The 25,966-nt window shown below is 54.9% G+C and overlaps 1 pseudogene; it reads right to left on the bottom strand.

Annotated features, from left to right (window-relative positions):
• Positions 1–22,902, bottom strand: part of LOC142923842 (transcription initiation factor TFIID subunit 1-like) — a 91,758-nt pseudogene extending 68,856 nt beyond the window's left edge.
• Positions 22,903–25,966: the final 3,064 nt, after the last annotated feature.

The raw sequence follows: 25,966 nt of genomic DNA, 5'->3' as shown, positions 1-25,966 counted from the left end.
GAGTGAGCTAGTGAGTGAGCTAGTGAGTGAGCTAGTGAGTGAGTGAGCATGCTAGTGAGTGAGCTAGTGAGTGAGTGAGCTAGTGAGTGAGTGAGCTAGTGAGTGAGCGAGCTAATGAGTGAGTGAGTGAGCTAGTGAGTGAGTGAGCTAGTGAGCGAGTGAGTGAGCTAGTGAGTGAGTGAGCTAGTGAGTGAGTGAGCTAGTGAATGAGCAAGCTAGTGAGTGAGCTAGTGAGTGAGCTAGTGAGTGAGCTAGTGAGTGAGTGAGCTAGTGAGTGAGTGAGCTAGTGAGTGAGCTAGTGAGTGAGTGAGCTAGCGAGTGAGTGAGCTAGTGAGTGAGCTAGCGAGTGAGTGAGCTAGTGAGTGAGTGAGCTAGTGAGTGAGCTAGTGAGTGAGTGAGCTAGCGAGTGAGTGAGCTAGTGAGTGAGCTAGTAAGTGAGTGAGTGAGCTAGTAAGTGAGTGAGCTAGTGAGTGAGTGAGCTAGTGAGTGAGTGAGCTAGTAAGTGAGTGAGTGAGCTAGCGAGTGAGTGTGTGAGCTAGCTAGCGACCTAGTGAGCGAGCTAGCGAGCTAGTGAGTGAGCTAGTGAGTGAGCTAGTGAGTGAGCTAGTGAGTGAATGAGCTAGTGAGTGAGCTAGCGAGCTAGTGAGTTAACTAGCTAGCGAGTGAGCTAGCGAGTGAGTGACCAAGTGAGCTAGCTAGTGAGTGAGTGAGTGAGCTAGTGAGTGAGCTAGCGAGCTAGTGAGTTAACTAGCTAGCTAGTGAGCTAGCGACCTAGTGAGTGAGCTAGTGAGCTAGCTAGCGACCTAGTGAATGAGCTAGTGAGTGAGCTAGTCAGTGAGCTAGCGAGTGAGTGAGTGAGCTAGCGAGCTAGCTAGCGACCTAGTGAGTGAGCTAGTGAGTGAGCTAGTGAGTGAGCTAGTGAGCTAGCTAACGACCTAGTGAGTGAGCTAGTGAGTGAGTTAACTAGCTAGTGAGTGAGCTAGTGAGTGAGCTAGTGAGTGAGCTAGTGAGTGAGCTAGCGACCTAGTGAGTGAGCTAGTGAGTGAGTTAACTAGCTAGTGAGTGAGCTAGTGAGTGAGCTAGTGAGTGAGCTAGCGAGGTAGCTAGCGACCTAGTGAGTGACCTAGTGAGTGAGTGAGCTAGTGAGTGAGCTAGCTAGTGAGTGAGCTAGCTAGTGAGTGAGTGAGCTAGTGAGTGACCTAGTGAGTGAGTGAGCTAGTGAGTGAGCTAGTGAGTGAGTGAGCTAGTGAGTGAGCTAGCTAGTGAGTGAGCTAGCTAGCTAGTGAGTGAGTGAGCTAGTGAGTGACCTAGTGAGTGAGTGAGCTAGTGAGTGAGCTAGTGAGTGAGTGAGCTAGTGAGTGAGCTAGCTAGCTAGTGAGTGAGTGAGCTAGTGAGTGACCTAGTGAGTGAGTGAGCTAGTGAGTGAGCTAGCGAGCTAGCTAGCGACCTAGTGAGTGACCTAGTGAGTGAGTGACCTAGTGAGTGAGTGAGCTAGTGAGTGACCTAGTGAGTGAGTGAGCTAGTGAGTGACCTAGTGAGTGAGTGAGCTAGTGAGTGAGCTAGTGAGCTAGCTAGCGACCTAGTGAGTGAGCTAGTGAGTGAGCTAGCTAGCTAGTGAGTGAGCTAGCGAGTGAGCTAGCGACCTAGTGAGTGAGCTAGCTAGCTAGTGAGTGAGCTAGCGAGTGAGTGAGTGAGCTAGCGAGCTAGCTAGCGACCTAGTGAGTGAGCTAGCGAGTGAGTGAGTGAGCGAGCGAGTGACCCAGATGCTCGCGTGCGAGGGCGACTCACGTTGGGAAGGTCACGGAGGTCGTTGAGGATGCCCTCCAGCACGGTGGAGAGAGTCACCATGGGGTCCGTGCGTCGCCGGTGGATCGACTTGTTGGGGCGCTGCTCGCAACCACACACACAGACACAGTGTAGTGTAGTGTGTAGTGTATAGTGTGTAGTGTAGTGTGTAGTGTATAGTGTAGTGTATAGTAGTGTATAGTGTAGTGTATAGTGTAGTGTATAGTGTAGTGTGTAGTGTAGTGTATAGTGTAGTGTGTAGTGGTGTATAGTGTAGTGTATAGTGTGTAGTGTAGTGTGTAGTGTAGTGTATAGTGTGTAGTATATAGTGTAGTGTGTAGTGTACTGTATAGTGTGTAGTGTAGTGTATAGTGTAGTGTATAGTGTAGTGTGTAGTGTAGTGTGTAGTGTGTAGTGTATAGTGTGTAGTGTAGTGTATAGTGTAGTGTATAGTGTGTAGTGTAGTGTATAGTGTGTAGTGTATAGTGTAGTGTATAGTGTGTAGTGTAGTGTATAGTGTAGTGTAGTGTGTAGTGTATAGTGTGTAGTGTAGTGTGTAGTGTATAGTGTGTAGTGTATAGTGTAGTGTATAGTGTAGTGTATAGTGTGTAGTGTATAATAGTGTATAGTGTAGTGTAGTGTGTAGTGTAGTGTGTAGTGTAGTGTGTAGTGTATAGTGTAGTGTATAGTGTAGTGTATAGTGAGTAGTGTATAGTGTAGTGTATAGTGTAGTGTATAGTGTAGTGTATAGTGTAGTGTATAGTGTGCAGTGTAGTGTATAGTGTAGTTTCGTGTATAGTGTAGTGTATAGTAGTGTAGTGTATAGTGTAGTGTATAGTAGTGTATAGAGTAGTGTATAGTGTAGTGTATAGTGTGCAGTGTAGTGTATAGTGTAGTGTATAGTGTGCAGTGTAGTGTATAGTGTAGTGTATAGTGTAGTGTATAGTGAGTAGTGTATAGTGTAGTGTATAGTGTAGTGTAAAGTGGTGTAGTGTATAGTAGTGTAGTGTATAGTGTAGTGTATAGTAGTGTAGTGTATAGTGTGTAGTGTAGTGTACAGTGTATTGAAGAGTGTAGTGTATAGTGTAGTGTATAGTGTATGGTAAAGTGTATAGTGTAGTGTATAGTGTATAGTAGTGTAGTGTATAGTGTAGTGTGTACTGTAGTGTATAGTAGTGTATAGTGTAGTGTATAGTGTAGTGTGTAGTGTAGTGTGTAGTGTAGTGTGTAGTGTAGTGTGTAATGTATAGTAGTGTAGTATATAGTGTAGTGTATAGTGGTGTAGTGTATAGTAGTGAAGTGTACAGTGTAGTGTATAGTGTAGTGTATCGTGTAGTGTATAGTGTAGTGTATAGTGTAGTGTATACAGTGTAGTGTATAGTAGTGTAGTGTATAGTAGTGTAGTGTACAGTGTAGTGTATAGTAGTGTAGTATATAGTGTAGTGTATAGTAGTGTAGTGTACAGTGTAGTGTATAGTGTAGTGTATAGTAGTGTAGTGTATAGTGTAGTGTATAGTAGTGTAGTGTATAGTGTAGTGTATAGTAGTGTAGTGTATAGTAGTGTAGTGTACAGTGTAGTGTATAGTGTAGTGTATAGTGTAGTGTATAGTGTAGTGTATAGTGTAGTGTACAGTGTAGTGTATAGTGAAGTGTATAGTGTAGTGTATAGTGTAGTGTATAGTGCAGTGTATAGTGTAGTGTATAGTGAAGTGTATAGTGTAGTGTATAGTGTAGTGTATAGTAGTGTAGTGTATAGTAGTGTAGTGTATAGTAGTGTAGTGTATAGTAGTGTAGTGTACAGTGTAGTGTATAGTGTAGTGTATAGTGTAGTGTATAGTGTAGTGTATAGTGTAGTGTACAGTGTAGTGTATAGTGCAGTGTATAGTGTAGTGTATAGTGTAGTGTATAGTGTAGTGTACAGTGTAGTGTATAGTAGTGTAGTGTATAGTAGTGTAGTGTATAGTAGTGTAGTGTATAGTGAAGTGTATAGTGTAGTGTATAGTGTAGTGTACAGTGTAGTGTATAGTGCAGTGTACAGTGTAGTGTACAGTGTGTAGAGGTGACGCACGTTGAGGTAGTCGCAGTGCAGAGTGGATGGAGTCCGTTTCTTCTTCTTCTGTGGAACGGGCGGCTTGGGGAACTTGAGCACGAGCGAGAGACGCCGTACCTCGTCCGCACTGACACACACAGACACACACAGACACACACACAGCCACACACACACACAGACACACTGTTACATACTGTTACATACTGTTACACACACATACACACTGTTACACACTGTTACACACACACACTGTTACACACTGTTACACACACACACTGTTACACACTGTTACACACACAGACACACACAGACACACACACACACACAGACACACTGTTACACACACACACTGTTACACACACACTGTTACACACACACTGTTACACACTGTTACACACACACACACTGTTACACACACACACTGTTACACACTGTTACACACACACACTGTTACACACTGTTACACACACACACACTGTTACACACTGTTACACACTGTTACACACACACACACTGTTACACACACACACACTGTTACACACACACACTGTTACACACTGTTACACACACACACTGTTACACACACACACACTGTTACACACACACAGACTGTTACACACACACACTGTTACACACACACAGACTGTTACACACACACACTGTTACACACACTGTTACACACTGACACACACACACACACTGTTACACACTGACACACACACACACACTGTTACACACACTGTTACACACACACACTGTTACACACACTGTTACACACACACACTGTTACACACACACACTGTTACACACTGTTACACACACACTGTTACACACACTGTTACACACACACAGACACACACACAGACACACACTGTTACACACACTGTTACACACACACACACTGTTACACACTGTTACACACACACACACTGTTACACACACTGTTACACACACACACACTGTTACACACTGTTACACACACACACTGTTACACACACTGTTACACACACACACAGACACTGTTACACACTGTTACACACACACACACTGTTACACACACACACACTGTTACACACTGTTACACACACACACACTGTTACACACACACTGTTACACACACACACAGACACTGTTACACACTGTTACACACACACACACTGTTACACACACACACACTGTTACACACTGTTACACACACACACACTGTTACACACTGTTACACACACACACACTGTTACACACACACTGTTACACACACACACAGACACTGTTACACACTGTTACACACACACACACTGTTACACACACACACACTGTTACACACTGTTACACACACACACACTGTTACACACTGTTACACACACACACACTGTTACACACACACACACACACTGTTACACACTGTTACACACACACTGTTACACACACACTGTTACACACACTGTTACACACACACTGTTACACACACTGTTACACACACACAGACACACACACAGACACACACTGTTACACACACACACACTGTTACACACACTGTTACACACACACAGACACACACACAGACACACACTGTTACACACACACACTGTTACACACTGCTACACACACACACTGTTACACACTGTTACACACACACTGTTACACACACTGTTACACAGACACACACAGACACACACACACAGACTGTTACACACACTGTTACACACACAGACTGGTACACACACTGTTAGACACACAGACACACACAGACACACACAGACACACACTGTTACACACACACAGACACACACAGACACACACACACTGTTACACACTGTTACACACACAGACTGTTACACACACTGTTACACACACACACAGACACACACACACACACAGACACACACACACACACACACAGACACACACAGACACACACACAGACACACACACACACACTGTGACACACACACAGACACACACACACAGACACACACAGACACACACACAGACACACATACACAGACACACACAGACACACACACAGACACACACACAGACACACACACACACACACAGACACACACACACACAGACACACACACAGACACACACACACAACAACAACCGCCATTCGTCATTAAGTGGCAGTGACGTCACCCCGACGCTTGTGCCAGGCCATGTGCACCTTGAGGTGTGTCTGTGTGTGTGTCTGTGTGTGTGTCTGTGTGTGTCTGTGTGTGTGTGTCTGTCTGTGTGTGTCTGTGTGACTGGCCTGGCACAAACGTCGTGGTGACGTCACCGCCACTTGGTGGCGAATGGCGGTTGTTGTTGTTGTGTGAGTGTCTGTGTGTGTCTTTGTGTGTGTGTCTGTGTCTAGTCCAGCAAAACAACCCCCTACCTCCTCGCGGTGCCGGACGGGCAACTCTGTCGTGGACAGCGCTGTGGGGGGAGGGGCCAATTCCAATTGGCTCCTCCCCTCATGGCGTCTGTGTCCACCACAGTGGCTAAACGGGGGCTCTGAATGGGTGCGAGGGGCTGGTAACCCCTCCACCTTCAATTACCACTAAACCACGAGTTAAACTGAAATATGTAACTTATAAGCTTGTGCCGGAGGCCCCGGGGGGACAGGCGTCTATGACGTCTCCTGGCCAAACCCCAATTGGCGGAGCCAGGAGATTTAATCTCTACCCTCGGGGCTCCTCCAGAAACAACGTAAAGTCACTACGGATGGCAACGAGGAATGTTCGAACGCTCACTACGGAGGAGAGGCTGCCACTCCTCTGCCGGGAGCTGGACCGGTACCGCCTGGATCTCTGTGGCATTCAGGAGGTCCGGTGGACCGGTTGTGGCTCCTGCCACCATGAGGGGTGGACAGTCCTCTACTTGGGGCAGCAGACTGCCAAACAACAGGGTGTGGCTCTTCTTTTGAACAAAAGAATGAAGGGGGCGTGGGAGCATGGCGGTGAGGTGTGGGAAGCTGTAAGCCCCAGGCTACTTTGGGCTCGACTTCCCATCAACCGGAGGCGAGGAGTGGTGGTCGTGGTTACTTATGCCCCCACCGAAGACGAGCATCCGTGGAGGGATGCAGGCAAAGCCAATGACTCAGATGCCTTCTATGACCTCCTGTCACAGGTGCTGGCTAAAGTGGCACCTCGGGATAGAGTTATCATGTTGGGTGACTTCAACGCCCGAGTTGGTCATGATGCTGGCACCTGGTCTGGAGTGATTGGAGGGCATGGGCCAGATTAGCTAAATAACAATGGTAGGAGGCTGATAGATTTTTGTGCAGCCCATGGGCTTGTAATTACAAACACGCTGTTCCGGCATCGGCGCATCCACACAACATCATGGATGCACGCCGGGTCCAAGCAAGAACATCTGCTGGACTACAAAGTGACGGACCAGCGGATGCGAGCCCATGTCCTTGACACCAGGACCTACCGTGGAGCTGATCTGCCCTCTGACCATCGACTAGTCATCTGTAAGATGTGCCTGCCATTCTTCCACTCTGGTGGTGGGTGTACACCCAGGACCCCATTCCAACCTAAAGTGGCCTGGTCTTAGTTATCTGATGAAAGTTGCAAGCGAGAATTTCATCATTGATTGCAGCTGGGATTGGCATCATCCCCCACTCCTCCTGATGTCGAGGGTAAATGGGCGAGGTTTAGGACTGTGACTCATGCAGCTGCAATGGCTGCTTTGGGTAATCGGTCCAGACCTCCCCAGAGACCCTGGCTGACAGAGGAGGTGTTCAGGATAGTTGAGAAAAAGCGACAGGCCCACTGTCATCGGCTACAGAATCCCACGTCAGAGAATGAGGAGGCTTACCGCAGCCTTCGCTCGGAGGTTCGGAGAGCCATGAGGCGCTGCAAGGATGGGTGGTGGTCGCGGGTTGCTGAGGAGATGGAGTCTGCCTCAGTGGCCCGCGATCACAAATCTCTACTTAACTCCATCAAAAAAGTTACCTGCAGCGCCACACCTATGACCATTATTAGGGGAACAAACGGTGATCAAATCTCCGACCCCCAGGAACAGGTTTGCAGATTTGCTGAGCATTTCTGTGAGGTCCTGCGGGAGGGAAAATCCCTCAGCCAGGAAAACATCGTGGCACAAAGTGAGGATGACCCTGCTGAGGCTGCGGTGCCTCAAATATTGGAATAAGTCACCCCCTGTGAGTGGCTGGCTGAAGTACCATCTGTTGAGGAAGTACTGAAGGCGATCTGGAGTCTGAGACCAGGAAAGGCAGCGGGCAGAGATGATCTCCTAAGCGAAATGCTGAGGGAGGGTGGCGTTTGTGCACAGACTGCCCTATATGACATCATAACAACAGTCTGGACCACTGGACGGGTTCCGCAGGATTGGAAGGATGCCCTGGTGGTCCCCCTTTTTAAGAAGGGGGAGCGCACAGACTGTAACAACTACGGGGGCATCTCACTCCTCAGTGTGCCGGGAAAGGTCCTGGCAAGGATTATTCAACATCGCCTTGCCAGGCACACTGAGGAGAGGCTTGCGGAGCCCCAGTGTGGTTTCAGGAAAGGGCAGTCCTGCACAGATGCCATATTTTATGTCCGTCTGCTACAGCAGAGGTGTAGGGAATTCCAACAAGACCTACATCTCTGCCTTATTGACCTGGTCAAGGCCTATGATACCATCAGTAGGCCTGGGCTCTGGGTTGTTCTTCGTGCTTTTGGAGTACCTGACCCTCTGCTCACGATCATTAAGGACCTTCATGATGGTGAGCGGGCCCGGGGAAACTACGTGGCCGGGAGTCAGAGCCATTCCCTGTACACCTTGGGGTGCGACAGGGATGTCCTCCGGCTCCCACATTATTTAACATCTATTTTGACCACGTAGTTCATGAAGCCTTCAATAGCTCTACCGGGGGAATCTCCATTTGGTACAGATATCATGGGAGGCTGATCGATGCCCGGGTGCGGTCAAGGGACGGCTCCCTATTGCTCAACCACGTTATGTATGCCGATGATTTGGTAATAGCTGCTCATTCAGAGGAGGAGTTGGAGACGCTGCTGCTGAGGCTGGAGCGTGCCACTAAGAAATGGGGCCTTACCATCAGCCCCACCAAAACTAAGCACCTGCCTGGGTATTTTGTACCATCGGACACTCCACCCCCACAACTCCCAATCGGTGATGGGGCAGTTGTGGAGAGAGTGGAGAGTTTCCCATACCTGGGCAGTGTACTTATGACCGGCTCCAGTTTAACAGCAGAGGTCTCACTCCGAAACAGTCGAGCGGCAATATCTTTTCATCGGTTGCGTAACGTTGTGTGGAAGCTACCTGGTCTGTCGCTCCACACTAAGCTTCAGGTCTTCTCGGCCATGGTCATTCCCTCCCTTCTCTACGCTAGCGAAACGTGGACCCCCCTAATGGAACATCTTCGCCGGTTGGAAACAATTAGGCTGGCCTGCCTACGATCCATCCTGGGTCTAACCAGGCTGGATTGTGTGAGGAGCTCACAAATCCTTGAAAGATCTGGGCAAGGTCCCATCGGTGAGCTCCTCCCGCAGGCAAGGCTGCGTTGGCTGGGTCATGTAGCCCGCATGCCCAGCCACCGCATGCCAAAACAGCTTTTGTTCGGCCTGATCGAGGGGGCTAAACGGGCGCGGCACGGGCTAGAGAAGAGATGGAGTGACGTGGTACAGGAGGACGTGGAGCTGAGTGAACTTGCCGATGACCGGTACCAGCGGTGTCAAGATCGGCCTCTGTGGAGGAGGCTCGTGAAGGACGCTGCTGGGCAGTTGGAGGCAGTCGCCCTCCAACAACAACGGAGGGCGGAAGAGCGACGCTCACAACAACGAGCGGAGCGCCGGGTGGCTAAAGCACAGCAGGTTGGCACAGTAGGGGGCACAGGTGGTGCATCAGCCAGTCATCTCAGTCATCTCAGTCAGTCGACCCGTGGCACCTGGGTCTGCCCCATGACCTCTTGCCCGTGGACGTTCGACACTTCACGTGGCCTCAAGGTGCACATAGCCTGGCACAAGCGTCGTGGTGACGTCACCACCACTTAGTGGCGAATGGCGGTTGTTGTTGTTGTTGTTGTGTGTTTGTGTCTGTGTGTGTGTGCGTGTGTGTGTGCGTGTGTCTGTGTGTGTGTCTGTGTGTGTGTCTGTGTGTGTGTGTCTGTGTGTGTGTGCGTGTGTGTGTGCATGTGTCTGTGTGTGTGTCTGTGTGTGTGTGCGTGTGTGCGTATCTGTGTGTGTCTGTGTGTGTGTGTCTGTGTGTGTGTGTCTGTGTGTGTGTGTGTGTCTGTGTGTGTGTGTGTGTCTGTGTGTGTCTGTGTGTGTCTGTGTGTGTGTGTCTGTGTGTGCGTGTGTGTGTATCTGTGTGTGTGTCTGTGTGTGTGTGTGTGTCTGTGTGTGTGTGTGTCACCTCTCTATGAGCTGCTTGCCCAGCACGATCTTGGTCCCCTCCACCTTGATGAGCTCCTCGTTGTCGTTGGCGATGACGGTGCGCTCCAGCTCCTCCTCCTGCTCCTCCGTCATGGCGACGGGGTTGGAGGGGGGCGCGTTGGTCTGGTAGTACAGGGGGCAGCACTTGTTGGTGCGCATGTGGCCGATGGCGCCACACGCACCACACTTCAGCTGCCGGGGGGAGGGGGGCGGCGAGGGAGGGAGAGACCGTTCAGAGTGAGTTGACCGTTCCAAGAGCGGGTGGGTGGGTGAGTGAGTGGGTGGGTGAGGGGTGGGTGGGTGGGTGAGCGGGTGGGTGGGTGAGTGGGTGAGTGGGTGAGTGGGTGAGCGGGTGAGCGGGTGGGTGAGTGGGTGGGTGGGTGGGTGAGCAGGCGGCTGGGTGAGTGAGCGGGTGGGTGGGTGAGTGGGTGGGTGGGTGAGCGAGTGGCTGAGCAAGTGGCTGGGTGAGTGAGCGGCTAGGTGAGTGAGCGTGTGTGCGAGTGAGCATGTGGTTGGGTGGGTGAGCAGGCAGCTGGGTGAGTGAGCGGGTGGGTGAGTGGGTGGGTGAACGAGCGGCTGGGTGAGCGAATGGGTGGTTGAGCGTGTGGGTGAGCGTGTGGGTGAGCGTGTGGGTGAGCGTGTGGGTGAGCGTGTGGGTGAGCACGTTACCCTCACCTTGAGATCCGGTCGCTCCTTCACTTTCTTGGGCTTCTTCTCAGGCGGAGCGCGTGTTCGCTCACGCTCCTGGTTACGCTTCAATCTCCGCAGCTGCTCCTGTGGGGAGGAGAAGCCGGGAGCCAGGCGGAGTCACGGGGAGACGCGGGGAGACACGGGGAGACAGAGGGAGACAGAGGGAGACACGGGGAGACGCGGGGAGACGCGGGGAGTCATGGTGAGACACGGGGAGACGCGGGGAGACAGAGAGAGATAAGGGGAGACTTGGGGAGTCATGGTGAGACACGGGGAGACACGCGGAGACACGGGGAGTCAGGGTGAGACACGGGGAGACACGGGGAGTCATGGTGAGACACGGGGAGACACGGGGAGACACGGGGAGACACGGGGAGACACGGTGAGACACGGGGAGACGCGGGGAGACAGAGAGAGATAAGGGGAGACTTGGGGAGTCATGGTGAGACACGGGGAGACACGCGGAGACACGGGGAGTCAGAGTGAGACACGGGGAGACACGCGGAGACACGGGGAGTCAGGGTGAGACACGGGGAGACAGAGAGAGATAAGGGGAGACACGGGGAGTCAGGGTGAGACACGGGGAGTCAGGGTGAGACACGGGGAGACACGGGGAGACACGGGGAGACAGAGACACGGTGAGACACAGTGAGACACGTGGAGACACGGTGAGACAGAGACACGGTGAGACACAGTGAGACACGGTGAGACAGAGACACAGTGAGACAGAGACACGGTGAGACAGAGACACAGTGAGACAGAGACACGGTGAGACAGAGACACAGTGAGACAGAGACACGGTGAGACAGAGACACAGTGAGACAGAGACACGGTGAGACAGAGACACAGTGAGACAGAGACACGGTGAGACAGAGACACAGTGAGACAGAGACACGGTGAGACAGAGACACAGTGAGACAGAGACACGTGGAGACACGGAGTGAGACGCTACCTGAATCCTCCGGCGCTCTCTCCTCATCTCCTCCCTGTGCTGCTCATCGTAGAGCGCAAACTTCTTACTGGGGGGGGCGGGGGGGGGGGGTGGGGGGGGCGGGGGGGGTGGGGGGTGGGGGTGGGGTTAGCTGGGGGCCAAGTTGGTGGCAGCAGCGTGGTGGCGATGGTGGTGGTGGTGGTGATGGTGGTGGTGGTGATGGTGGTGGTGATGGTGGTGGTGGTGATGGTGGTGGTGATGGTGGTGGTGGTGATGGTGGTGGTGATGGTGGTGATGGTGGTGGTGATGGTGGTGGTGATGGTGGTGGTGATGGTGATGGTGACAGTGGTGATGGTGGTGATGGTGGTGGTGATGGTGGTGGTGATGGTGATGGTGACAGTGGTGATGATGGTGATGGTGATGATGGTGGTGGTGATGATGGTGGTGGTGACGATGATGGTGGTGGTGGTGGTGATGGTGGTGATGGTGGTGGTGATGATGGTGGTGACGGTGGTGGTGGTGGTGATGGTGGTGACGGTGGTGGTGACAGTGGTGATGGTGGTGGTGACGGTGATGATGGTGGTGGTGACAGTGGTGGTGGTGATGGTGGTGGTGGTGACAGTGGTGATGATGGTGGTGATGATGGTGGTGGTAGTGATGATGGTGGTGGTGACAGTGGTGGTGACAGTGGTGGTGGTGATGATGGTGGTGGTGATGGTGGTGGTGATGGTGGTGATGGTGATGGTGGTGACGGTGGTGATGGTGATGACGGTGGTGATGACGATGATGGTGGCGATGATGGTGGTGGTGACGATGATGGTGGTGATGACGATGATGGTGATGGTGGCGATGATGGTGGTGGTGGTGACGATGATGATGATGGTGACGATGATGATGATGGTGGTGGTGACGATGATGATGATGGTGGTGGTGGTGGTGATGATGGTGGTGGTGGTGATGATGGTGGTGACAGTGGTGACGACGATGATGGTGGTGACAGTGGTGGTGGTGGTGACGATGATGGTGGTGGTGACAGTGGTGGTAATGGTGGTGACGACGATGGTGATGATGGTGGTGACGACGATGATCGTGATGGTGGTGACGATGATGGTGGTGGTAGTGACAGTGGTGGTGATGATGATGGTGGTGGTAGTGACAGTGGTGGTGATGACGATGGTGGTGGTGGTGACAGTGGTGATGATGGTGGTGACGATGATGATGGTGATGGTGGTAGTGACGATGATGATGATAGTGGTGGTAGTGACAGTGGTGGTGACGATGATGGTGGTGGTGATGATGGTGGTGGTGGTGACAGTGGTGATGATGGTGGTGGTGACAGTGGTGATGATGGTGGTGGTGACAGTGGTGATGATGGTGGTGATGATGATGGTGGTGACAGTGGTGATGGTGGTGGTGACGATGATGGTGGTGGTAGTGACAGTGGTGGTGACGATGATGGTGGTGGTGGTGGTGGTGACAGTGGTGATGACGGTGGTGATGATGGTGGTGATGATGATGGTGGTGGTGACAGCGGTGATGATGGTGGTGACGACGATGATGGTGGTGGCGGTGGACGCCGGTGCACGCCGGTGGACCCACATGAAGTCGTCGTCCTTGGTGGAGCGTATTCGTGCGTATGCGTCGATGACGGCCGCCTTGCGCACCGTCTCACAGCGGACGTACTCCTTCCCCTCCTCGTCACGGAACGTGCGGTAGATCTTCAGCCGGCGCCCGGCGGCGCTCGAGGTCATGGACGCCACCGAGGCCGCGTCGTCGTCGCCGCCGCCGCGGTGCTGCTGCTGGAGGCCGCCGCCGCCGCCGCCGGCGCCACCGGCACCGCCGCCCAGGCCAATGACTGCGGTGGCGGGGGAGGGATATCACGGGAGGGTCACGGGAGGGTCACGGGAGGGACACGGGAGGGTCACGGGAGGGTCGCCGGGGGTCACGGGAGGGTGAACAGGGGTCACGGGAGGGTCACGGGAGGGTCACAGGAGGGTCACGGGAGGGTCGCGGGAGGGACATGGGAGGGTCACGGGAGGGTCACGGGAGGGTCGCCGGGGGTCACGGGAGGGTGAACAGGGGTCACGGGAGGGTCACGGAGGGTCACGGGAGGGTCACGGGAGGGTCGCGGGAGGATCAACAGGACTCATGGTAGGGTTAAAGGTCACGGGAGGGTCGCCCGGGGTCGCGGGAGGGTCAACTAGGGGATCACCACCGCCCCCGCCCCGACTCACGTGAGACGCGCCTCTCACGCCCTCCGATGGCGCGGCCCCCACCACCACCACCACCTCCTCCTCCACCTCCTCCTCCACCTCCTCTGCCCGATCCTCCACCTCCACCGTCGTCGTCGCCGCCGCCGCCGCCGCCGTCATCGTCCCCTCGCGCCGCCGCCGCCGCCGCCGCGGCCGCGGCCGCGGCCCCGCCCATCATCATCATGCGGTGCAGCTCGTGCCGCTCGTGCTCCTCGCGCTCACGGCACAGCTGCTGCAGCGAGTGCTTGCCGCGCTGCTGCTGCAGCATGCTCTCCAGCGACTTGCCCATCTCCTCAAAGTCGCTGTCCTCGCCCGAGCTGCTCTCGTCGTCCGTCGACAGCACCTCCGTCGACGAGAGCACCCTGGGGCGGGGCGGCGGGGGGGGGCGTGTTGTACACGAGCCTTTTCCAACATTGATATTAACAATAATACCCGCCGATATATATATTTTAATAATAAAGGAAACAACGCATTAAAAACACGCAAACCCAAAAAACGCGCAAACACAGATGGAGATCATAAACAGGCCATTAATAGAAATAATAAAACTCTCGAGGCGATGGATGTTAGCAGCTATCTGCGAAGATCTCCAGATGAACAAGAGTTTGCTGTGCCCTAAGGGAGGTCACGCAGAGGGAAGCCCTCCGCAAGCCAGAAACGGGGACGCCCACGGGGTTAAACCATATTTATTTATTTTGTCATTAAAACAACGGTTAAAATTTAAAATGCAATAACAAGAATAAGCCAAAGTTAGCGGTCCTCGCGCTCACTCCAATTAAGACCAGGCCACCAGATACATCAGTGAATTATTATCCAATAATTAATTCGCTATCGAATGATTTTCACCTTTAATGCTTTTACTGTTAAAACAAAGCTTGGAAACAGAAATACCGAGTCACATCAAAGGTTATTGAGAAGGAATGAGGCGAACGGGCAAACTTGCGAAAGAGTTTAAACAAAATCCCAAGCAACCCCGACCACCTTTGTCTCTCTCGCAGCGCAGAGAAGCAGGAATCACACCTTATCACAAGGGGCCATCTGGAGCTAGCCAGACGGGTTAATGAGGAAACACACACAACAGCCAGCGAGCACGTTTTTAAGTTAAACAAGTGGCTACACATCAGTCACACATAAAATTAAGAATAACGTGTACACCTTACACGACATTCCATTATAGAACCTTACAGACCCAAGGGATATGGATTCCAACAATCAAGAAATGGACCTCTTAAACTCAGGATGAAAATTATTTTTCTTTTTAATAACTCCATCATAACAATGCGAACCTCGGTAAACCGAGAGGGGTGTCGGGAGGACGTAGTTGCAAACACGAGTCTTGGCGAACATGGGACCAAATGGTATTTGAGAAACATAAAGTCGAAAGTATAAAGAGATAGGTGCTCCCGACCACCTTTGTCTCTCCCGCAGAGCGCGAGAGAGGAATTTCACGCCAGGGCAAACAGATCGTTATCGCAGGAGCCATCTGTACACACACACACACGAACTCACACACACACACACAGACCCCGCCCCCACCCCCCTTTTCCACTGCGCGGAGAGAATTGTCTTTGAATATAACGGTCAGCCGCATTTTCAAAAGTCAGCCAACAGTTAAGTCAGTCAAGAGTGAAGTCAGTCAAGACAGATCAGCGAGTCAAGACGTCCACAGGACGAGCAGTCGCATGGAGCGGCTGGCTCTGAGCCTCGCTGAGTAGCGAGGATCCCTGAGTCGCGATGTATCAACAAAAGTGAGTCATACAGCAGTGGAGAGAAACCTGCTGTCAGCGAACCAGCACGGGCGCGTTCGCGCACTTCAACACAGAGAGAGCACGTGCGAATCAACTCACTCAACAGAAGAAAAAGCTTGGCCAGCCGCCAACAAAGTATCAGCGAATCAGCGCTGAGAGCGCTCGAGCATCTCCACAGAGGAAGCACGTGCAACGTGGCTCAACCAGCAGCGGAAAAGCACGAGCAGCCGCCAACAACTTCAGCAAACCAGCGACCAAGCGCGTGCGACTTGAGCCGTACAGCGGCGGAGGGAACCTGCTGCCAGAGAGCCGCCAACAACCTCAACAAGAGAGAGGGCGCGTGCGACTCGGCTCACTCAGCAGAAGAAAAACTTGACCTGTCGCCCGCGAGCGCTGCGTCAGATACTACCAGCAGCGGAAAGAGCGCGGCCAGCAACGCCAAGCAAGAGCGTGCAGCGGCTCAGCCAGCAGTGGAGAGAAACTGCTGTCAGCGAACCAGCACGGGACGCGTTCGCGCATCTTCAAGGAGAGGGAGCGCGCGCCACCAGCGTGCCATCGGCACCAGCATCGGCACCAGCGCGTGCCAACAGCGCGCCACCAGCGTGCCACCAGCACCGGCACCAGCGCGTGCCAACAGCGTGCCACCAGCGTGCCACAGCGCGCAACTTCGCATCACCAGGGCTGAGAGGGCAGCGGCCCCGCACTCAACACCCATCGGCGCGACGACGGCGAGCGTCGTGCCGACTCATCCAGCCAGCGGTGGACAGAAACTGGCAGCCGTTCGTATGCCCCTCCCCCCCACACTCTCCCCCTCCTCCTCCTCACTCCCCCACCGCTACACGACGAACACAAACTTTTTTTTCGACAAGGAAATCAACCTAGGCGTTTGCTCAACGCAAGAAATCAACAACGCTCCCATTAAACGTACAAGACTCATGATAACTGCGTCAACTATTAGCTGATAACGAAAAACATCGCCACCCATTGAGTTACGTTGATGAGGCAATCAGAAGTATTTCAGTCGAACGCTTTAATTGCATAATCGTTGATGAATCAATGAACGAACATCGCCCGTGGTACTGTGCTGACGATCTCAAGCATAATAATTCCGCATATCAGAATGTGTTAAGGATTGGATACGAATCAAAGACCGAGTGCCGTGTTGTGTAATAATTCAAGTATACGAATTTGCATATAATAGAGTTAAGGTTTGATAGAATAGTTTATGCATGTTTAATCTCTCTCTCAACAACCGATTGATTGCGTTACGTGCCGGGAATTAACCACAGGTGCCGCTATCGAGGGTGAAACAACGCAATCGTGATGGTATCATGTTAACGCTGTGTTGAAATTCCAAAATCTCGAGATTGAGTTTTCATATTATCCAAAAATTAAAGTTAGCTAGAAAACAAAATTGATTAAAGCGGAAGGTCTGTGTGTGATTCTTCCTGAAATTCTGCGTAATATTGTTCTGCGTATGAGATCTGAATCCTGGGGACCTATCATAAGCACACTATCACCACACATAATCCATAACACACATAATTCATAATGTTCAATCGAGAGTAATCATATCCTTATCGATAATACAGAATTAAACAGCAGAGTCGAATCGACTCTCTCTCATTCATGCTCACAACACCTACAGAACTGCATACGATCAATTGCGTTATTCCAATTCATAACACAATCCTCGTCACCGAGGCTCGACCTGCATTATCATAACCACGCCCACTCTCGAATCAGTATAATTTATGCGCATAATTACACCAATTAACATGAATTAGGATAAATTATGCAAATTTCAAATTTCATTTAATTTTCATTATTTTCATCAATTTTCGTAACACCTATATATACAACAGGGGGACAGCCGCGGAGTTCGCGAGCGGACGAGGTCGGTGATGCGTCACCCCGTGACCCCGCCCACCCCCCCGCCGTGTCTCACCGTGGCGTCTCCCCGTGTCTCCCCGTGTCTCCTCGTGGTGTCTCACCGTGATCCCCGTGTCTCCCCGTGGTCTCCCCATGGTGTCTCCCCCCGTGGTGTCCCACCGTGGTGTCCCCCCCGTGTCTCCCCGTGTCTCCCCGTGTCTCCCCGTGTCTCCCTGTGTCCCCCGGTGTCTCCCCGTGGTGTCTCCCCGTGGTATCTCCCCGTGTCTCCCCGTAGTCTCCCCATGGTGTCTCCCCGTGGTGTCCCACCGTGGTGTCCCCCCCGTGTCTCCCCGTGTCTCCCTGTGTCCCACCGTGTCTCCCCGTGTCTCCGTGGTGTCTCCCCCGTGGTGTCTCCCCGTGGTCTCCCCGTGGTATCTCCCCGTGGTGTCTCCCTGTGTCCCACCGTGTCTCCCCGTGTCTCCCTGTGTCCCACCGTGTCTCCCCGTGGTATCTCCCCGTGGTGTCTCCCCGTGTCCCACCGTGTCTCCCCGTGTCCCACCGTGTCTCCCCGTGTCTCCCTGTGTCCCACCGTGTCTCCCCGTGTCTCCCCGTGTCCCACCGTGTCTCCCCGTGTCTCCCCGTGTCTCCCCGTGGTGTCTCCCCGTGGTATCTCCCCGTGTCCCACTGTGGTCTCCCCGTGGTGTCCCACCGTGGTGTGTCCCCCGTGTCCCCCCGTGTCCCCCCGTGTCTCCCCGTGGTATCTCCCCGTGGTGTCTCCCCGTGGTGTCTCACCCCCCCACCCCCCCCAGCCCATCCCCCCACCCCCCCACCCCCCCAGCCCCTCCCCCCACCCCCCCAGCCCCCCCCCAGCCCCCACACCGACAGGCAGCAGGCCCCTACTTGTTCTGCAGGTCGAAGATCCGCTGGCACTCCTCCTTGTAGCGCTCCTGGTGCTCGGCTACGGAGAAGCGCGACCCGCGGGCAAACTTGGACATGGGGCCCTCGCCGGAGCGCGCCTGCTCAGTGGACATGGTGCGGACGACGTCGATGACTTCCCAGCGAGACAGCTTCTTGATCTACACAGACAGAGAGACACAGACAGAGAGACAGAGACACAGAGACAGAGAGAGAGACACAGATAGAGACACAGACACAGAGACAGAGACAGGGACATGGTGCGGACGACGTCGATGACTTCCCAGCGAGACAGCTTCTTGATCTACACAGAGACAGACACAGAGACAGAGACACAGAGAGACAGAGAGACAGAGAGACAGAGACACAGAGACAGAGAGAGACAGAGAGACAGAGAGACAGTGGACATGGTGCGGACGACGTTGATGACTTCCCAGCGAGACAGCTTCTTGATCTACACAGACACAGAGACACAGACAGAGAGAGAGAGACAGACACAGAGAGACAGAGACAGACAGACAGACAGTGGACATGGTGCGGACGACGTCGATGACTTCCCAGCGAGACAGCTTCTTGATCTACACAGACACAGAGACAGAGAGACACAGACAGAGACACAGACAGAGAGAGACAGAGACAGACAGAGAGACAGAGACACAGAGAGAGAGACAGAGACAGAGAGACAAAGACACACAGAGACACAGAGACAGAGAGACACAGAGAGAGACAGAGAGAGACACAGAGACAGAGAGACAGTGGGAGAGACAGAGACAGACAGAGAGACAGAGACACAGAGAGAGAGACAGAGACAGAGAGAGAGACAGAGAGACACAGACACAGAGAGAGACAGAGACAGACAGAGAGACAGAGAGAGACAGAGACAGAGAGACAGAGAGAGACACAGAGACAGACAGAGAGACAGAGAGACAGAGAGATACACAGAGACAGAGAGAGACACAGAGACAGAGAGACAGTGGGGAGAGACAGAGAGGAGAGTGGGAGAGAGAGAAAGACAGAGAGAGATGGAGGGAGGAGGTGGAGGAGGAGCAGGAGGAGGAGGAGCAGGACGAGGAGGAGGTGGAGGAGGAGGAGGAGCAGGAGAAGGAGGTGGAGGAGGAGCAGGAGGAGGAGCAGAGGAGGTGGAGGAGGAGGAGGAGCAGGAGGAGGAGGTGGAGGAGGAGCAGGAGGAGGAGCAGGAGCAGGAGCAGGAGGAGGAGGTGGAGCAGGAGGATGAGGAGGAGCAGGAGGTGGAGGAGGGAGAGGAGCAGGAGGATGAGGAGGAGCAGGAGGTGGAGGAGATGAGGAAGAGCAGGAGGAGGTGGAGCAAGAGGAGGTGGAGCAGGAGGAGGAGGAGGTGGAGGAGGTGGAGGGAGAGGTGGAGGGAGAGGAGGAGGAGGTGGAGGATGAGGAGGAGGAGGAGGTGACCCCACCTCGTCCTCCATGACCCCGAACTTGCGCAGCAGCTGTTTGGCGTTCTTGAGGGAGAGGCGCCGCAGGTCGGCGTCCGTGCCGGTCACCGTCTTCTTGGCTGACGAGGGGGCGCTGTCGTCCTGGGGTCACGCAAGGGTCACGCAAGGGTCACGCAAGGGTCACGGAAGGGTCGGGCAAGGGTCACGGAAGGGTTGCGTAAGGGTCACGGAAGGGTCGCGTAAGGGTCACGGAAGGGTCATGGAAGGGTCGGGCAAGGGTCACGGAAGGGTCGCGTAAGGGTCATGGAAGGGTCGCGTAAGGGTCATGGAAGGGTCACAGAAGAGTCACAGAAGGGTCGTGCAAGGGTCACGGAAGGGTCGCGCAAGGGTCATGGAAGGGTCACAGAAGGGTCGGGCAAGGGTCACGGAAGGGTCGCGCAAGGGTCATGGAAGGGTCACAGAAGGGTCGGGCAAGGGTCACCAATACTATCCCCTTGCACCCCCACGACACACAATGTGGGGGTCTCAGTGAGGGGGTCTCAGTGAGGGGTCTAGGCAAGGGGGTCTCATCAAGGGGGTCTCATCAAGGGGGTCTCAGCGAGGGGTCTCAGTGAGGGGTCTCAGAAAGGGGGTCTCAGCGAGGGGTCTCAGCGAGGGGTCGCAGAAAGGGGGTCTCAGCGAGGGGTCTCAGCGAGGGGTCTCAGTGAGGGGTCTCAGAAAGGGGGTCTCAGCGAGGGGTCTCAGCGAGGGGTCTCAGTGAGGGGGTCTCAGCGAGGGGGTCTAGGCAAGGGGGTCTCAGCGAGGGGGTCTAGTCAAGGGGGTCTCAGCGAGGGGTCTCAGCGAGGGGGTCTCAGCGAGGGGTCTCAGCGAGGGGTCTCAGCGAGGGGTCTCAGTGAGGGATCTAGGCAAGGGGGTCTCAGCGAGGGGGTCTCAGCGAGGGGGCCCAGGTCACCTTCTGCTGCGTGGGCTTGTTGGGGATCTTGACGTAGGAGAAGCCCTCCCCGCAGCCCGTGGGGTCGGCAACCCCGGTGACGTCCAGCAGACACTTGCCCTTCATGGCCGCGATGAAGGCACGGGTTGTGTTCCACGGTGCCGTGCGTACCTGGGGGAGACACGGGGAGACACGGGGAGGTGTAGTGAGACACGGGGAGACACGGTGAGACACGGTGAGACACGGGGAGACACGGGGAGACACAGGGAGACACGGGGAGACACGGGGAGACACAGTGAGATACGGGGAGACACGGTGAGACACGGGGAGACACGGTGAGACACGGTGAGACACGGGGAGACACGGGGAGACACGGGGAGACACGGGGAGACACGGGGAGACACGGGGAGACACGGTGAGACACGGTGAGACACGGTGAGACACGGGGAGACAAGGGGAGACACGGTGAGGCACGGGGAGACACGGGGAGACACGCGGAGACACGGGGAGACACGGGGAGACACGGGGAGACACGGGGAGGCACGGGGAGGCACGGTGAGACACGGGGAGACACGGTGAGGCACGGTGAGACACGGGGAGCCAGGGGGGGGGTCTCACCTCGTCATCAATCTTCATCTGGAACTCTTCCTCGTTCTCATCCTCGGGGGCGAACAGAGACTTCTCTCCGTAGCCAGCGTCCTGCACGCAGGGAGACACGCGGGGAGACACGCGGGGAGACAAGCGGGGAGACACGGGGAGACACGGGGAGACACGGGGAGACACGCGGGGAGACAAGCGGGGAGACACGCGGGGAGACGCGGGGAGAGACGCGGGGAGACACGCGGGGAGGCACGCGGGGAGACACGGGGAGAGACACGGGGAGACACGCGGGGAGACACGGGGAGACACGCGGGGAGACACGGGGAGACACGCGGGGAGACAAGCGGGGAGACACGGGGAGAGACACGGGGAGACGCGGGGAGACACGTGGGGAGACACGCGGGGAGACACGGGGAGAGACGCGGGGAGACAAGCGGGGAGACACGCGGGGAGACACGGGGAGAGACGCGGGGAGACGCGGGGAGACACGCGGGGAGGCACGCGGGGAGACACGGGGAGAGACACGGGGAGACACGGGGAGACACGGGGAGACACGCGGGGAGACACGCGGGGAGGCACGCGGGGAGACACGCGGGGAGACACGCGGGGAGGCACGCGGGGAGACACGGGGAGAGACACGGGGAGACACGGGGAGACACGGGGAGACACGCGGGGAGACACGGGGAGACACGCGGGGAGACACGCGGGGAGACACGCACACACACCACACGTGTATTTATTAATTAACCATCCCTACTAATCTCTGGGTCAACGACAACGTCAGCCCCTCCCCCTCCCCCCCTCCCCCACCCCCCCTCCCCCTCCCCCCCTCTCCCTCCCCCCCCTCCCCCTCCACCCCCGCGACCTTGAGGCGCTGCTCTGCGGCCAGCATGCTGTAGTAGGCGCAGCACTGCTCAGGGGACACCACGGCACGGATCTCCTCCTCCGTGGGAAGCCGGAACTCGTGCTTGATGACCCACCAGTTCGAGTCCAGGCCTGCACGCACACACACACAGACACACACACAGACACACACACACATACACACACACAGACACACACAGACACACACACATAGACACACAGACACACACGCACACAGACACACACACACACGCACACAGACACACACACACAGACACGCACACACACGCACACACACGCTCACACACGCACAGACACACACACACACGCACACACACGCACAGACACACAGACACACGCACATGCACACGTACACACACACGTGCACACACGCGCACACACACGCACACACACGCACAGACACACACGCACACGCACACAGACACACAGACACACACACACACGCACACACACGCACACACACACACACGTACGGACACACGCACACACACACGCGCACACACGTAAGCACACACACGCACACACATATGCACACGCACACACGTGCACACACACGCACACACACATGCACACGTACACACACGCACACACGCACGTGTATGCACACGCACACACACGCACACAGGGACGCATCCCCACACGGACACACAGATGGACACACGAACACACAGATGGACACACGGACAGATGGACACACGGACACACAGATGGACACACGGACAGATGGACACACGGACACACAGATGGACACACGGACACACAGATGGACACACGGACACACAGATGGACACACGGACAGATGGACACACGGACACACAGATGGACACACGGACAGATGGACACACGGACACACAGATGGACACACGGACACACAGATGGACACACGGACACACAGATGGACACACGGACACACAGATGGACACACGGACACTCAGATGGACACACAGATGGACACACAGATGGACACACAGATGGACACACGGACACACGGACACACGGACAGATGGACACACGGACACACAGATGGACACATGGACAGATGGACACACGGACACACAGATGGACACACGGACAGACGAGTGGGTAGACACACAGACACACGCAAGCACAGGCAGACGGACGGCCGGACAGACCAGACACACAGATGGATGGACACACAGAGACATGGTCAGACACACAGAGACACGCAGTCAGATACACACAGAGACACACAGAGACACGGTCAGACACGCAGAGACACGGTCAGACACACAGAGACACGGTCAGACACGCAGAGACACGCAGAGACACGCAGAGACACAGTCAGACACACAGATGGATGGACACACAGAAACACGCAGTCAGACACGCAGAGACACGCAGTCAGACACACACAGAGACACACAGAGACACGGTCAGACACACAGAGACACACAGAGACACAGTCAGACACGGTGAGACACGCAGAGACACGGTAAGACACGCAGAGACACGCAGGGACACGCAGAAACACACAGTCAGACACGCAGAGACACAGAGACACGCAGAGACACGGTAAGACACACAGAGACACGCAGAGACATGGTCAGACACGCAGAGACACGCAGAGACACACAGTCAGACACGGTGAGACACGCAGAGACACGGTCAGACACGCAGAGACACGCAGAGACTCGGTCAGACACGCAGGGACACAGTCAGACACGCAGAGACACGCAGAGACACGGTCAGATACGCAGAGAAACGGTCAGACATGCAAAGACACGCAGACACGTGGTCAGACACACAGAGACACGCAGAGACACGGTCAGACACGCAAAGACACGGTCAGACACGGTCAGACACGCAGAGACACGCAGAGACACGGTCAGACACGGTCAGACACGCAGAGACACACAGAGACACGCAGAGACACGCAGAGACACGGTCAAACTCGCAGAGACACGCGGTCAGACACGTACAGACATGCAGAGACACGCAGGGACATGCAGAGACAAGCAGGGACACGGTCAGACATGCACAGACACACAGAGACACGCAGGGACACGGTCAGACATGCAAAGACATGGTCAGACACGCAGAGACACAGTCAGACACGGTCAGACACGCAGAGACACGGTCAGACACGCAGAGACACGGTCAGACACGGTCAGACACGCAGAGACACGGTCAGACACGTAGAGACATGGACAGACACGCAGAGACACACAGGGACACGGTCAGACACGCAGAGACACGGTCAGACACGCAGAGACACGGTCAGACATGCAGAGACACGGTCAGACACACAGGGACACAGTCAGACACGCAGAGACACGCAGAGACACGGTCAGACACACAGAGACACGCAGACACACAGAGACACGCAGAGACACGGTCAGACACACAGAGACACGCAGACACACAGAGACACGGTCAGACACACAGAGACACAGAGACACGCAGAGACACGCAGAGACACGCAGAGACACGCAGGGACACCGACGCACAGACACACAGAGACACACAGAGACACAGAGACACGCAGAGACACAGAGACACACAGAGACACGAAGAGACACCGACGCACAGACACACAGAGACACACAGAGACACACAGAGACACAGAGACAAGCAGGTACACCGACGCACAGACACACAGAGACACACAGAGACACAGAGACACGCAGAGACACAGAGACACACAGAGACACGCAGAGACACCGACGCACAGACACACAGACACAAGGGTGAATAGACGTGCGGCCACAGACACAAAGGCAAAGGTCCCCCGCGTAGCCTTAAGGCTGCTGGGGGGCAAAGTGCTGTTAGTAGCGAGGGCGGGCGTGGAGCTGGCAACACACACACACGGCCCTGTGTGTGTGTGAGCTCCACACACACACACACACAGCCCCTGTGTGTGTGTGTGTGAGCTCCACACACACAGCCCCTGTGTGTGTGTGTGTGAGCTCCACACACACACAGCCCCTGTGTGTGTGTGTGAGCTCCACACACACACACACAGCCCCTGTGTGTGTGTGTGAGCTCCACACACACACAGCCCCTGTGTGTGTGTGAGCTCCACACACACACAGCCCCTGTGTGTGTGTGAGCTCCACACACACACACACACAGCCCCTGTGTGTGTGTGTGAGCTCCACACACACACACACAGCCCCTGTGTGTGTGTGAGCTCCACACACACACACACACAGCCCCTGTGTGTGTGTGTGAGCTCCACACACACACACAGCCCCTGTGTGTGTGTGAGCTCCACACACACACACACACAGCCCCTGTGTGTGTGTGTGAGCTCCACACACACACACAGCCCCTGTGTGTGTGTGTGAGCTCCACGCCACACACACACAGCCCCTCTGTGTGTGTGTGTGCGCCAATGCCGGAGCCTTCGAAGGCGCTACTACTGCTGCTGCTACTGCTGCTGCTGCTACTGCTGCTGATGCTACTGCTGCTGATGCTATTGCTGCTACTACTGCTGATGCTACTGCTGCTACTGCTGCTGATGCTATTGCTGCTAATACTGCTGATGT

The sequence above is a fragment of the Petromyzon marinus genome, unplaced genomic scaffold, assembly GCF_048934315.1.
Source record: "Petromyzon marinus isolate PM22_M1 ecotype Great Lakes invasive population unplaced genomic scaffold, UKy_Petmar_22M1.pri1.0 PM_Scaffold_79, whole genome shotgun sequence".
Lineage (NCBI taxonomy): Eukaryota > Metazoa > Chordata > Hyperoartia > Petromyzontiformes > Petromyzontidae > Petromyzon > Petromyzon marinus.
The sequence above is the reverse complement of the archived record's forward strand: the minus strand, read 5'-3'. Positions and strand labels throughout refer to the sequence as shown.